Source organism: Lethenteron reissneri, chromosome 47 (assembly GCF_015708825.2).
Source record: "Lethenteron reissneri isolate LAM-NWPU_2019-01 chromosome 47, ASM1570882v1, whole genome shotgun sequence".
Lineage (NCBI taxonomy): Eukaryota > Metazoa > Chordata > Hyperoartia > Petromyzontiformes > Petromyzontidae > Lethenteron > Lethenteron reissneri.
In genome coordinates, this window is record NC_083825.1 from 838,707 (window position 1) to 851,258 (window position 12,552).

Here is a 12,552-nt window from a genome sequence, read left to right on the forward strand (position 1 = left end):
GATAAAACAAAGAGCAGCCAAACGCCCGCACGGCTGTCCCGCCCCAGAGGTACAGTAGTTTGCACACAAAAAACGAAAGGTCGGGCGCTTTGTTTGCTGTTGTGGGAGGCGGCACGAAAAGCCACGCGCATTATCGCCCCGCGAGGTGAGATTGCGTTCGCTTTTGCCCCCCCCCCCATCCTCTTCCAGATACGAGGTGATGCTATAGTTAAAGTGTCAGTCCCATCGTCACAGTCCGCCGTGACGGCGCTTTGCGGCTACGATGTCCGTTTGTCCCCCCCCCTGCCCGCTCCCCCTCCCGCAACCGGCGGTTTACGAGTTTCTCCTGTTGACATTGTCACCCCCTAAGAGTTATTTCCATTGCACAATTTTTTCCGATAATTAAATCTCAATGGTTTCGTGGAATTTAAACGAATTGTAAGACTCAAGAAAATTCAACCCCCCCTCCCCCCCCAGGTATCACATCAAGGGTGACATAGATTAAACACGCGCGTGTTGTGCCCCAATGCTTGCCCTCTCAAATGAGAATCATTAGCCACCTACCACCATACTTCGCCAATCGCTTAACGATGCCCTGAAGGTTGCCACCGCTTTGCGCTCAGCTGCTCACTGCCCCCGAACGACGGTCGCACAACACGGTGACGATTTGTGTGTGATGATGATGATGATGATGAAATAGGTAAGTGAATCGCGCAAAGTCGTAAATCTGATGTGTCTGTGCGTTCTCTGTGGCGAGCGGCAGCGACACGGTGTTGTTGCTGTGCTTTTTAATATCTGCGCGAGTGAACGCGTGACGATCCACGATAATTATCGGCTTCATTGTTGAACGTGTACAGATGCTAACCCATTAATCGGCGTCAAGTAAAAAAATATTTAGATTCCCTACGTAAATATTTATCTTCACAGCGTAAATCAGCGTGGACGGTCTTTTGCCTCAGCCCGTGTTATCGCGGTGCATACGGTGAATCCACAAACTAAAAACTAAACAATTTTACCAGGTAAGGCCCCATTGGGCTGTTTAGCTCTTTCAGAAGCGCTCTGGCCACAAATGATAGCTCAACGGAAGTGGCTTATCATGTGGAAATGTATACCAGCCAAATACTCTTAACACATATTTTTTTAAATGGAGGGAAAAACCGGAGGACCCTGAGGAAAAAAAATTCCCGACCCACGGGGAGAACGCACAACTCTAAATATACAATAGGTGTCGGGGTCGGGATCGGGATCGAACCCACGACCTCCTTCATATCATTCCAGGGAGTTAACATCTCGCCACCACGGCAATTAGTAGCGATTCAACAACTTCCACAATTGTAGGAAATGTTCGTGCTCTTAGTAAACGTGTGGAATTCAGTTTCATCAGAACCATGCCGCCGTTGTGTAATGCTCACAATCCAGAGGTCGCCGGTTCAAATTCCTTCTGTTAGCGGCGCGGCAGTTTTAAACCATGGAGCACGTTTCTCTCAAAATCCTTTCCGACCCCGTTAACCGAGCATACAGTATAGATGGTTACATCTCAGTCAATCGTACTACGCTACCCTCTTGCAAATCGTCTGGCCGGCATGGAAGAAGAGGCCAAGTCTCCCTCTTAGCGCGTGGTCCCTGTGGAGATCTGCCTTCTCGTGGAGAGGGCCCTTCCGTCAGCAGTGGCTGCGGACAGGAAATTGCAGGGCTGCACCTTTGCCTTGAATTTTTTTTACTTTACAACAGCAACAAATTCCCGTGAATAATTTAGGGAAAAAAAAGTCCCACGTGCGTGATGTGACTGCTTGTAGCGGCACTGCGCCGAAACACACCGCGGCATTTGTGAGCACGCTTGTCGTTATCCCAATGCGCCCACGAGGCATGCCAATCTGTACCGACCACTCTGTGTTTCAAGTGTCTTCTGTGTGTAAAGTTTCACTCTTTGGAGCTTTTCCAGCATTACATTAAATTATTTCGTATTTCTCACCCTCTCTTCTGCCTCCCCCACCCCACACGCTCGATTTAATTACGGCTCGCAGTTTCCACGAGCCTTAGTACGCCCTTAGCATGCACTGGGAACACTTTTGAGAGAAATATTCTCTGCATACGTGTGTGTGTGTGTGGGTGCGTTTCTCGGTCAAATGGAGAGCGCTGGTGCAGTGTTTAACGTGAACTGCGCTACGAATCCAGCAACCCGAGTTTGATTCTCACTCGCGACCAGCATCGGCGACGAATATCTGAACCGCTCTTGGGCCTCCCAACTCAGCTCAGCCTGGTGTTGGCCATTCACCCGCTCATGTGCCACGTCGCTCTTCATCGGTGTAAATTTCCAATCGTGCATAGCATCAGTGGAAATTGTCATCCGAACCTGGTTAATTCAGCTTAACATTGCAGGTGGTTCGACACGTGAACACCCAGTCGGGCGAATGTGGCATTAACCACATCGCCCACGAGTTTTGCCATTTCAGGCTTTTAATAGGTGTTCGCAGACAGGCCTTTGTCCCAACAGCTGTCGTGAGCCGAAGTACTTGTTGAAGCCAGAGTGCTTAGTGGTGGCACATGGGGCTGGTGCAAAAAAAAAAACCGTGTGGTGAAACATTTGCAGTCCTGGGCCCTGCAAAGGGACATCTCGCCCCATCTTGCTTGCCTTGTGGTAAAACGTCATCCTAAAGGGCAGCATTATTAGCCCCTAGTTTAGAGACTCCTGTGGAGTTCTAGGAAGGAACGGGTCTCCTGGAGTCCGTCTCTGCCTGCCCCGCAGTGTGATGCCGAGTAATGCTGGACGGTCCCACAGCGCGATATCGCAAGGTCAACTCGACCCCATGAGGTCACATCTCTGCATGGTGGGACATTTCGCAGAGAGGATTGGCGAGAGTTTAGAAAAAACACTCATCTCCAGAACACAAACCTGGCCCCTTAAACCCCAAGAAAGCTACAAGTTCGCCATATAGCAATGGGGGAAAGGGAGATTGGCTTTTAATGAGGCGTTGCAAAGTTACGAGATGAAGATTTGATAATGAAAACGTTTGATTTGCAAAAAAAAACTTACATCGATCTGGGCAAAGACATCGCGCTCGGACACCGGATGACAGATGGGGGAAAAATGAAGAAAGGAATGGAGAGGCCGTTGGAGGGATGGAGAGAGAGAGAGAGAGGTGGGCAGAATGAGACGGTGAGACGAGGGGATGTCGAGTGGCGCTCGACAGGAGCTTGCAGGAGATCGTGGAGAGTGGGACACTTGGAGGGGGGGATGCTTTTGCCCAGATGAGTTGAATGTCGACGGCAAAGAAAGAACTAAAATACACACAGAAGGTATTTTCTATTTTGCTTTGTCGACACACAGAAAAACAAAGATTCTCCCCTCGTAGCCTCATGGGGGGGGGGGGGGGGTGTTTGTGAGCAGTGTACACCGCACTGAGCACTCATTTGGGCCTTCCCTTATTTCGTGACCGCTTTGAACAGTGACGCCGATGTCGACCGTGCCGTTATGGCAATTGCACTTGGTGCCACCCAGCGTTGGCCGTGTGACCCCGCCCTTGCCACATGTCCGTGGCGCGATTAGCCCCACAATGACGCTCAGTGTCGCGCGGATTTCTTGAGCTTTTGAGCTTAAAGGGCGAGGGGGGGGGCGGAGAAACTGAGAACCATATGAAGAAGGAGGAGGAGGAGAAAAAAAATATCTGGACACCACCATTTCACCCAGGGACGTTCCAGTTGGTGCAGAAACGGTGCCGTCAACATCCACGGTGCCACCCTGCCGACGCGCGCCAATTAAAATGCCGGCACGGTGAGGAGTGTGGCCTTTGTTTTTCAGGGTCTTTGCACAGTTGTAATCTTTTTTTTTATTTCAACGTTATGAACTGCTTCTTCTACGTTGTGATGGTGAGGCCTCGACAATGCTAAGGCCTCTGTCTAACAGCTCAGAAACGGCTGAAAAGAGGACCCATGGCTAAGTGGTATAAATAAGCAAGTTGGTAACAGCTGTGTTTCACATCACTGATGTACCGAGTACCACTGAGAAGCCGAGCCGCTGCCTGTGATAAGAGGAGTCTTTCAGAATTTGTGGATTCTTATGGGCCCACCAAGAGCACCGACCACTCCACAAAGAGAGCTCGCATGTCGCAAAGGTGTTAATTTGTCTCTTAATTCGGCTTAAGCTTGCGAGTGCTAAAATGCCTTAAACATATCGGGCGACGGACGTGCATCGGTCAACTCTTTACGGCACATGAAGCAGCATTGTCTAAGAGTTCAGAGACTCTGCAAGTATATTCAGTGGTGTCATCTTCAGGGGCCGCTCTTCCTGATGTGACATCCCCTCTGCTTGCCCGGTGGATTTCCTTAATGGCATTTCACTTCCTCCCCTTGTTTGAAATGACTCCGATAATAGCGCATTTGCGACGCAGCAGAGTAGCATTCAAAGTAGTTTTCTATAAAATACAAATCATACGTGCATATGCACGTGTAATTTATTACTTTTTTTTACAAATGACCGCTTCGTGATATCCGCAAAGCCGTATATATAAATGGAGGTCACCGAGTGTGCGAACTCTGCTAAGCGTCGCCTCCGGACGGAAAGCCCTGTGGATGTTGTGTGCCACAGGAAGCTGGAAACGCAAGCGCGGCCTGGTTACCGTCCAGACAGCCGAGCGGAGACGGAGCGGCGGCTCCGATCGAGTCCTCGGATTGACCGTCCGAAAGCCGCGTGAACTATTAACGGGGCGGCGCTCGCCGGCGTGCGTTTTGCACCCCAGCGCGAATCTCTCATAACGCGCATCGTCGGTGTTAAAACAAAGCCGCCGCTGCCATGGCTGTCAGCTGCTGGGACCTTTGGCAGTTGGCCGACTTGGCGCTAGATTTATCGGGAGACCTTGAATTAATCGAAGATTTGTGAGGAGTGCAGAGTTTTAACAATAACACTCGCTGGAAAATGAAAGTTTGAGGAGTGGGCGGATGAAAACAGAGTTGATCGAGCATCCGTGCCTCGCTGTGGCAGGCAGCAGCAGTAGGCAAGGCCCCATTATCTTGCTAATTGTTTGTAACCCCTTTTGTAATCGGGTGAGAGCGTTGCGTCGACAAGGGAGGGAGATTCGAGATGCGGTGGGAACGGAACCAGGAGGAGGATACCCTGGGCTGGGGCAGAGCGAGGGTGGCGATGCAGCCATCTCGCATTGCTTTTATAACACCCACGCGCGCCCTTACGCACACGCGCATTCTTACTCAAGAGCCGCATAGCTCGTGCAGGCCACGCGTTAATCACATTCAAAGTATGGTACTTTTTAAGTATTTCACAAGCGCAGAGGAGGTCCTGGCAGGGATTGTATGCCAAAGGGTGGAAGTGGTGGCACGGTGGTTATCGCACGACGCGATGAACCTAACGACCTGAGCTTGGATTTACGGCCGCAGATAACGTCGGTGGTGACCCGTACCTCATCCGGTCCCGGGGGCTTCTCCTCCAACCTTCACTGACCATACTTCACCAACACGGGAAGTATGGTCAAACAACTGGCCTGACTCACGGGCACTTGGCGGGGAGCAGTGGATTGGACTAAGGGGGGTGTCGATAAATTTGTATCAATAATCGCGAGTTGCGGTATCTGTAAATCGTGAACCGGAATGAGCTGCGGTTTAAAGCGATGCTAAAACTTTACCGCATGCAAAAGGTTTCGCTTTCTCAAAACACGCGGGGGGAAAAGGTGTTTCGGCCATCATCGACTCTGCCCCGGTTGGCTCAGCAGTCCCGAGTGCAAGTGTGGTCTCTGTGTGTGTCGTGTAGCGGTCAGCGCTACGCTGCGCTACGAACGTGGCGAGCCGGGTTCGTTTCCCGCTCACGGCCAGCCCCAGTGACGATTATCTGAACCGGTCCTGGGCCTCTCCTAGGTCGACTTGGCTTCAAATGAGTACCTGGTGCGTTGTGTCAACATCGCCACTGGGGGAGACAAAGGCGGCCGGGCGTGTGGTGCTGGCCACCCACCCCCTCATGTGCCGTGCCGGCCTTCATAGGTACTCAGCTAACAGCACTTGTCCCTACAGTCTGTTCCGACTATACGGGGGATCTTTGTCTTTGTGTGATATCCACGTTGGACACGCATCTCCTCAATCCCCCTCTGACACCCGCTTCCCCCCCCTTTGGGTTGGGTAAACAAAGGCAGTGGAGAGATTTTGCGAGGTTGGCGGATGATGTAAGATTTTAAATTAGCCACCCATTGTGGAAGGAGGTTACTTCTTAACTCTCTCTTTACTTGCCCCCCTCCCACACCTTTTTTGTTTACGTTTTTCAGTTTTTTCGTGACTTTATTTTAGTTATAGTTCTCAGCAACGCCGCTGCGGCTGGCGTGAGAGATGTTTTTGGCTAAATTGTTGGTGTTGTAAAGAAGGAGGCTCTTGCTTTACGCCGTTTTATATGGTCGATCTTTTACTGGGGCTCTCGCGGAACTAAAACAGAGCGTCGTTTAAAAATCTCGCAGTAAAAATTCTTGTTCGACTTTGGGATGAAAAGAACCAACCCCCCCACGTCTTCACGAATGCGTTTTACGCTCAGTTCCCGACAAGAGTGGGTTCCAAACAACGCAACGTAAATCTCGTCTCCCGCTCCCGACGTCACTCGCGACAGCTCGTGAAAACACCTCTTTCGCTAAGTGGTTGGCGATGGGCCGCCTCGCCCGCAACAAACGCCGCTCGTCACAACGTGAACGACCGCCTCATGCCGTGACCGCTCGGCACAAGGGGGGGGGGGTGGTGTGAGCGGCCGTTGCTTGCTCGGCTGCTGTCCCCCTTAATTTCCCCGTGTTGGAAGTAACGCACGCGAACCTGCGGACTCTCTATTGAAGCGTTTCGCTCGCTGACCTCGGTGGGCGCCCGCGAATTAATGGCACCATTGGTCACGCGGTCGAAATAAAAATAAAAACGACTCACAGTCGGCTTTCTTCAAAAGTTGCTGCGGTCGTGAAGTTGCCGGGCGCATGTGGGGGGGCCTTGCCGACAACGTTGGGCCTACGACTGGGCAGAGCCACGATATTGGACGTGCAGTTTTTGAAGTACCACAAAGACGCGAGGGTCGCCCACACGGTGTGAACTATCCGGTTTGTAAAATGTCTTCTATTATGAGGCTGTAATAATGACGTGAGCGCTGCGTTATATTTGTGTGAGGCTATCGCTGCTTTTCAGGAGAGGCGCGGCGATGGTGGGGGATTTGACTGGGGAGGGGGGGGGATGGTGCGAAAGAGAGAAAATCGAGATGCACGATGACCCCAGGCTTGGCAGTCGGTCGACTTGAGTACGACATTGCCCGTGCATTCTCGCTCGCTCACTCGCTCCCACTCCCGAGGGAAGTGGGGGGGTGGAGGGGGGGGCTGCTCACAGGAAGGGATCTGTGTAATGTCCGCGCTGCGTTTAAGCGGCAGAGGGGAGGGGAAAAAAAGTTTGTTTAAAATTTCTGGCGAGCGATTGTGCCCCCACGGGGGTGGGGGGGGGGGCAGCAGGGGGGGTGCCAGAACCCGACGTGGTTTGCGTGGAAGCAGGACTCCGCTGTTATCTGAGGACTTGCCCTCGCTGCACTGCGAGCCCCGGGGCCGGCCGATATATGTTTTGTTATTCGCTTCACGGTGAACCGGCGATGCCGAGCGTCCTACAGTGCAGACAGTTTGGCTCGTTCGTGCGTCCGGAATTGTAGCCGTGAAGATGATGTGGTCCCCCCTCCCCCCACTGCTGTTTGCAAACCGGAGCACTGGGCAGTCACAGTCAGGCCTTGTGAAGAGGGCCCAGTGTGGCTGAGAGTTTGTGACAATGCCACCTTACTGCATTTGTATGTACGTGTGTTGAACTTCTTTCGCACCGGACATCGCCAACCAGTGCTCATCGGAGGTGCGAGGGAAGGACAACACACTAATCACAAAAAGCAGTTCTGTAGAAATGAGTTTTCAATCCAGATTTAAACGTGCATAGCACAAGTGGCTTCGTAATAGCAGAAGGAAGAGCATTCCAGATGGCCGCAGAAGCACATGTGAAAGCGCGCGAGATGCGGTGACCGTCTTTGTTCGATGGCCAGCCAAAAGCCGCTGCTGTGAGGATGCCCGGAGTTCACGTGATGGTTTATACACCTTGACGAGATCAGCGAGGTGTTGTGGTTCATTTCTGGCGAGCACTTTGTGTGTAGTGAGTGCGGCCCTTATAAATGAAAACAACCTTAACAGTAATTTCAGAGAGTTAACGTAAAAGTTATGAACGTGGCTGAAGTTTGGATGCGCGGAGTAGTGGCTGTGCTCACAAACCAAAAAAACCTCCAGTCCGGGCCCTGTAATTGAGGCCTAGCATAGTCGAACCCCTTGTCAATATATGTTTAATCGCTTTCAAAGTCAAAATGGAAATTTACCTATAATATTGTTTTTAACGTAACGGTTAACCAGGTTGGAAAATTATAGTTTGTCAAGAGGGGAAAAAAGATTAATTTCCGTAAATGCAATCGGTTTACGGGTTTCTCGCAGCGTGCGTCATTTTCCTTTTTGTGCACACGTTGCATCGTTAGACCTCGCGTCGTCGGATTCGAAGTGCGGTGCAGAAGCCATCGGTGCCACCGACGTGCCCCAATATATTCGCGTTGCCGCCAATGGCAGCGTTGCGAGCTACGGGGCCGGCGCGAGTAGCGAGCGGTATCTGAAAAGAGCTGATACCCGCACTGAGCCACGCGGTGAAATGTCGTCAACGCAGTCCCATGACCGATTCTGCGGGCAGAGGCCTTCATCCAGCAGTGCACTGACATGGGATTGTAAATTTTAATACCTCCGTGAAAGTGCGGCGTAACACGTGTTGTTGTGTCTTCTCCGACTTGACCGGAGAGAATACTGACCTTTGGCTCTGAGCTGACAATGCCAACAATGCTAAATGTGGCGCTGGCATGCGGCGAAACGATGAGGATTCTAATCCCCTCAACCCTTTCTATAAACGATGATCATAAAACTTACCAGAGCAGCTAATTTTGTGCCGGCTAGAAATATGCGTATCGAGTATTTGGCTGCTATAAATGTCCACGGGATAAGCCACTTTGTTGAGCGACCATTTGTGGCCTGGTCGCTTCTGAAAAATAGCTATATAGCTCAGTAGTGGGCCCTACCTATTAAAATAAAAAGAGTAAATTGTTCGTAGTAAAATAGGTTCAACAATACCCACAGGCGTGCTCGCCAACGGCAGGAATTGGACAACGGCTGAGAGCATTGGCGCATACAACGTGGCGGTGACATGACATGCATGTAAGGCATGATGGGAGTCGTCATTTGCTGCCGTGTGTGAGCAGCACACGCCCCTGTGCATGTCGTGAAATCGAGAGCTGCTCCCTCCTGAGGCTGCTATTATGCATGGCGGGGGGGGGGGGGGGGCGCGTTCACCGGCGACCGATTGAGAAGGGTAGAGGGGGGGCGGTGGTGGCGGCGGCGGCGGCGGCGGCAATGCGTTGACGAGGAGGAACGTGCCCGGGATTGCTGCGGAGCGAGCGTTCGCCGGGGGAATGCGCGCGTCTGCATTCGCAGCCGCCACCGCGGCCTGCGTGGGTATTAGTCTGTCTTGGCCACTGACGCCTTTGGCCCATTATGCATTTAGACCCGGATTTCAGTGAAGTTGAAGCAGCGGCGCGTGGGGATAATTGCATGGCAGGTGGGTTTTATCAGCCGCGATTCAAAACGTTATTTGACTTTTTTTAAGTACGCACTTATTACCCTTGGTGTGACCAATGTGAAACCCGTTCAGTAGAAGGGAACGTCACGCAGCCGTGGCTGGTTGCGTTGGTAGGGGTGGTGGGGGGTGATGAGGGGTGAGGGGGGGGAGCAGAGCACGGTGACATCGGCGTTCTGGAAAGAGTTCTCGACCCAGCTCCCAGAATGCCACAGGGCACGCGCGTAGGTATCGAGCGATCGGCAACGCACGATCACAAGAGAAACAGAACGCGTTCGCTTTTTGACGAAACAGTCTCGTTAGATTCCAGTTTAAGTAAAAAACAATAAAGTCGAGGCTTTGAGATTACGCGATAGGCAGACTCCCGTGGCACTATGCCGTGCAGGATAGGTGCCCCATCATGGACCGCCGCTGTGAGGAGCGGCCGGGGAGGGTAAACGTTTGGATTTGTGAAAGGTGGGATGTTTCCGGGGGGGTGGCGCGGGAGTTTTGTCGGCCTGCCGCTACATTCCTGCCCGCGGTGCCACCACGAGACACAAAACACAACCGCTCCTGTCTGCCAGCATCTCTCATGCAGCTATCGGGGATGGGGGGTGGGGTTTGTGGCAGTGAAGACTCCCCGTTGCGATGACCGGCGCCGTCTCAAGAGTTGAGATTTGAGATGATTTCTAAATAAAAAAAATCGGCTCGTGTGTGCGCAGGGTACTGGGTGCATTGTTACATGGCAGGATCGTGAGAGGTGGGGGATGGCCTTCATCCGTCGTTGGATTGATCATGCCTGAAGATGATGATGATGATAAAACAAAGATTTCATGGCAGGTCTCGATCGAAACGATTACGTCCAATTTGTGAATTGCAACCGCGTTTTATGAATCGTGTTTTCTTGTTATATTTAAACTTTTTACTCGACATCATATATTGCACGCAGCCACTTGTGTAATACCGCCCGTGCTCGGAATTATGCAACAATAAAAATGGTCCGCGTCGCAAACCCAGGCCAGGTCTACGCACCCGATGTCCTGCTCGGGTTAGTCGGTAATTGTCGAAGCCGATGATGCAAACTTTGTGATTGCAGCCTTCCTGCTGTTGTTGTTGACTCTCTGGAGTGCGACGATCACTTGGCAGCGTGTGCGTGCGCGGTAGTGTAGCAGCGGTTCCTGCACTACGCTGTGAACCCGGCGACCCGAGTTCGATTTCCGCTCACGGCCAATGCCAGTGACGATTATCTGAACTGGTCCTGAGACTCCCATAGGTTGACTCAGCCTTAAAGCCGACCTGAGCTGTTAGCTTTTTGTTCAGAAGCGACTTGGCCACAAATGACAGCTAAACGAAGTAGCTTATCGAGTGGAAATTTATGGCAGCCAAATAATCGAAATAATCTAAACGCACATTTCTTGCCTTTTGAGTTCGTGCGTTGGCACTCTGCGCCAAGGACGAGATACGCCGCTGTTTTTTCTTCCCTGCCGGTTGGTAACATCGTGCGCATGTAGTGATCACTATCACAATCGCATAACGTACTGTCGCCTGTCGCCTAATCGCGCACGTTAATAATCGGTCATTTACAGTTGATCTAAAGTATGCGCACTTTATACAGTTCGCTACCGGTTTCGGCTATCGGATTAAATAAGAAAGGCGGGGGGGAAAGGCAGATGATAATAAAAAAAAATCAACAAAACGCGAGCCCGTTACAGCCCGTCAGTTGTCACGCAAGTCCGGCAGTCAACAGTCGCGGGAGAACCTTCCCGACGCAGCCAGACGGTAATTGATTGCACGGAGCAGACAATGACGAAAACGAAATCTATGTCCTGCACTTGAATCGTAACTCATCCCCGAGCCGCACGGCGCTCTCTCTCCGCGTTGTACGTACGCACGTACGTATGTTGAACTTTCGCGCACCGTACGTAGCCAACCGTGCGAATCGGAGGTGCACGGGGGAAGGACACCAACCTGAAACGTAAAGTAAATTCTATAAAGAATTTAGTTCTCAATCCAGATTTCAAAGTGCATACCTCCAGTGGGTTCCTAACATCGGTAGAAAGAGCATTCCAGACGGCCGCGGAAAGCGGCGCATGTGAACGTGCAGCGTGCGGTGACCGCCGTTCGTGACGAGCGGTCGTGCGCGGCGGCGGCGGCGGTGGCAGCGTGGGAGAGATGTCCGCTAAACGAGGCATGCCGAGCGGGGCCCCCTTCCTGCGCCGGGCTCCTCTGCACGAGAACACCGAAGTGATTTGTGGACAACGCTCCCTTACGCGGCAGCGGCGGGGACATGTGTTTGGCATTGCGGGGCCCCGTGCGCTGTAATTGTCTTGGAAGTGATGTATGCTTGGTTGCTTACGTGCTTTCTCCCAGCTGCCCCCCCCTCTCTGCTACCCACCCCCCTCAACCAGCCAAAACTGACTTTATATAATAAAAAAATGCATTGGTCTGATGCTGTTTCAGTGTTGGCCCAGCTGAATCTTGGGACATTGCAGGAATGCGATGAGATCTGCTGAATTCAGTAACTTGTTTTTATATCGAACATTGACTCGTCGTAAAAATGAGATGTCTGAACCGAGGCTGGTTAACCCCCCGCTCCGCCTCCCCCCACCACCGTCACCTACCCACACTGACCAGGGTGGCCAAGTAATGGACAAACAACCTTTGACCCCATGACTGAGAGATCCTTGGGGCGGAGGCCATCATGCAGCACTGGATTGAATAAAGGGGTTTTTAATCTTTTTTTGCATTGTCAGGATTCAGGGTCAAGATTATTCACTTTAGTCATTTAAATCTCTTCTCCATCCCCTTTGGAGTGTTTCACATTTGTTACACCTCATTTGTGCTGATTAATTTTCTCCATCGGCTTAATTAGCATATGCTTTGCAGAAACCTACAATAATGGCATTTCTGCACGTGAAAATTGACACGTGTACCTGGAGCATAATAATT

General features: G+C 51.7%; 1 protein-coding gene across 11 annotated transcripts in view; it reads left to right on the forward strand.

The window, feature by feature from the left end:
- The window catches only part of LOC133354480 (transcription factor 7-like 2), a 169,251-nt gene that overhangs the window by 52,636 nt on the left and 104,063 nt on the right, over positions 1-12,552 (forward strand). The window lies entirely within an intron of this gene.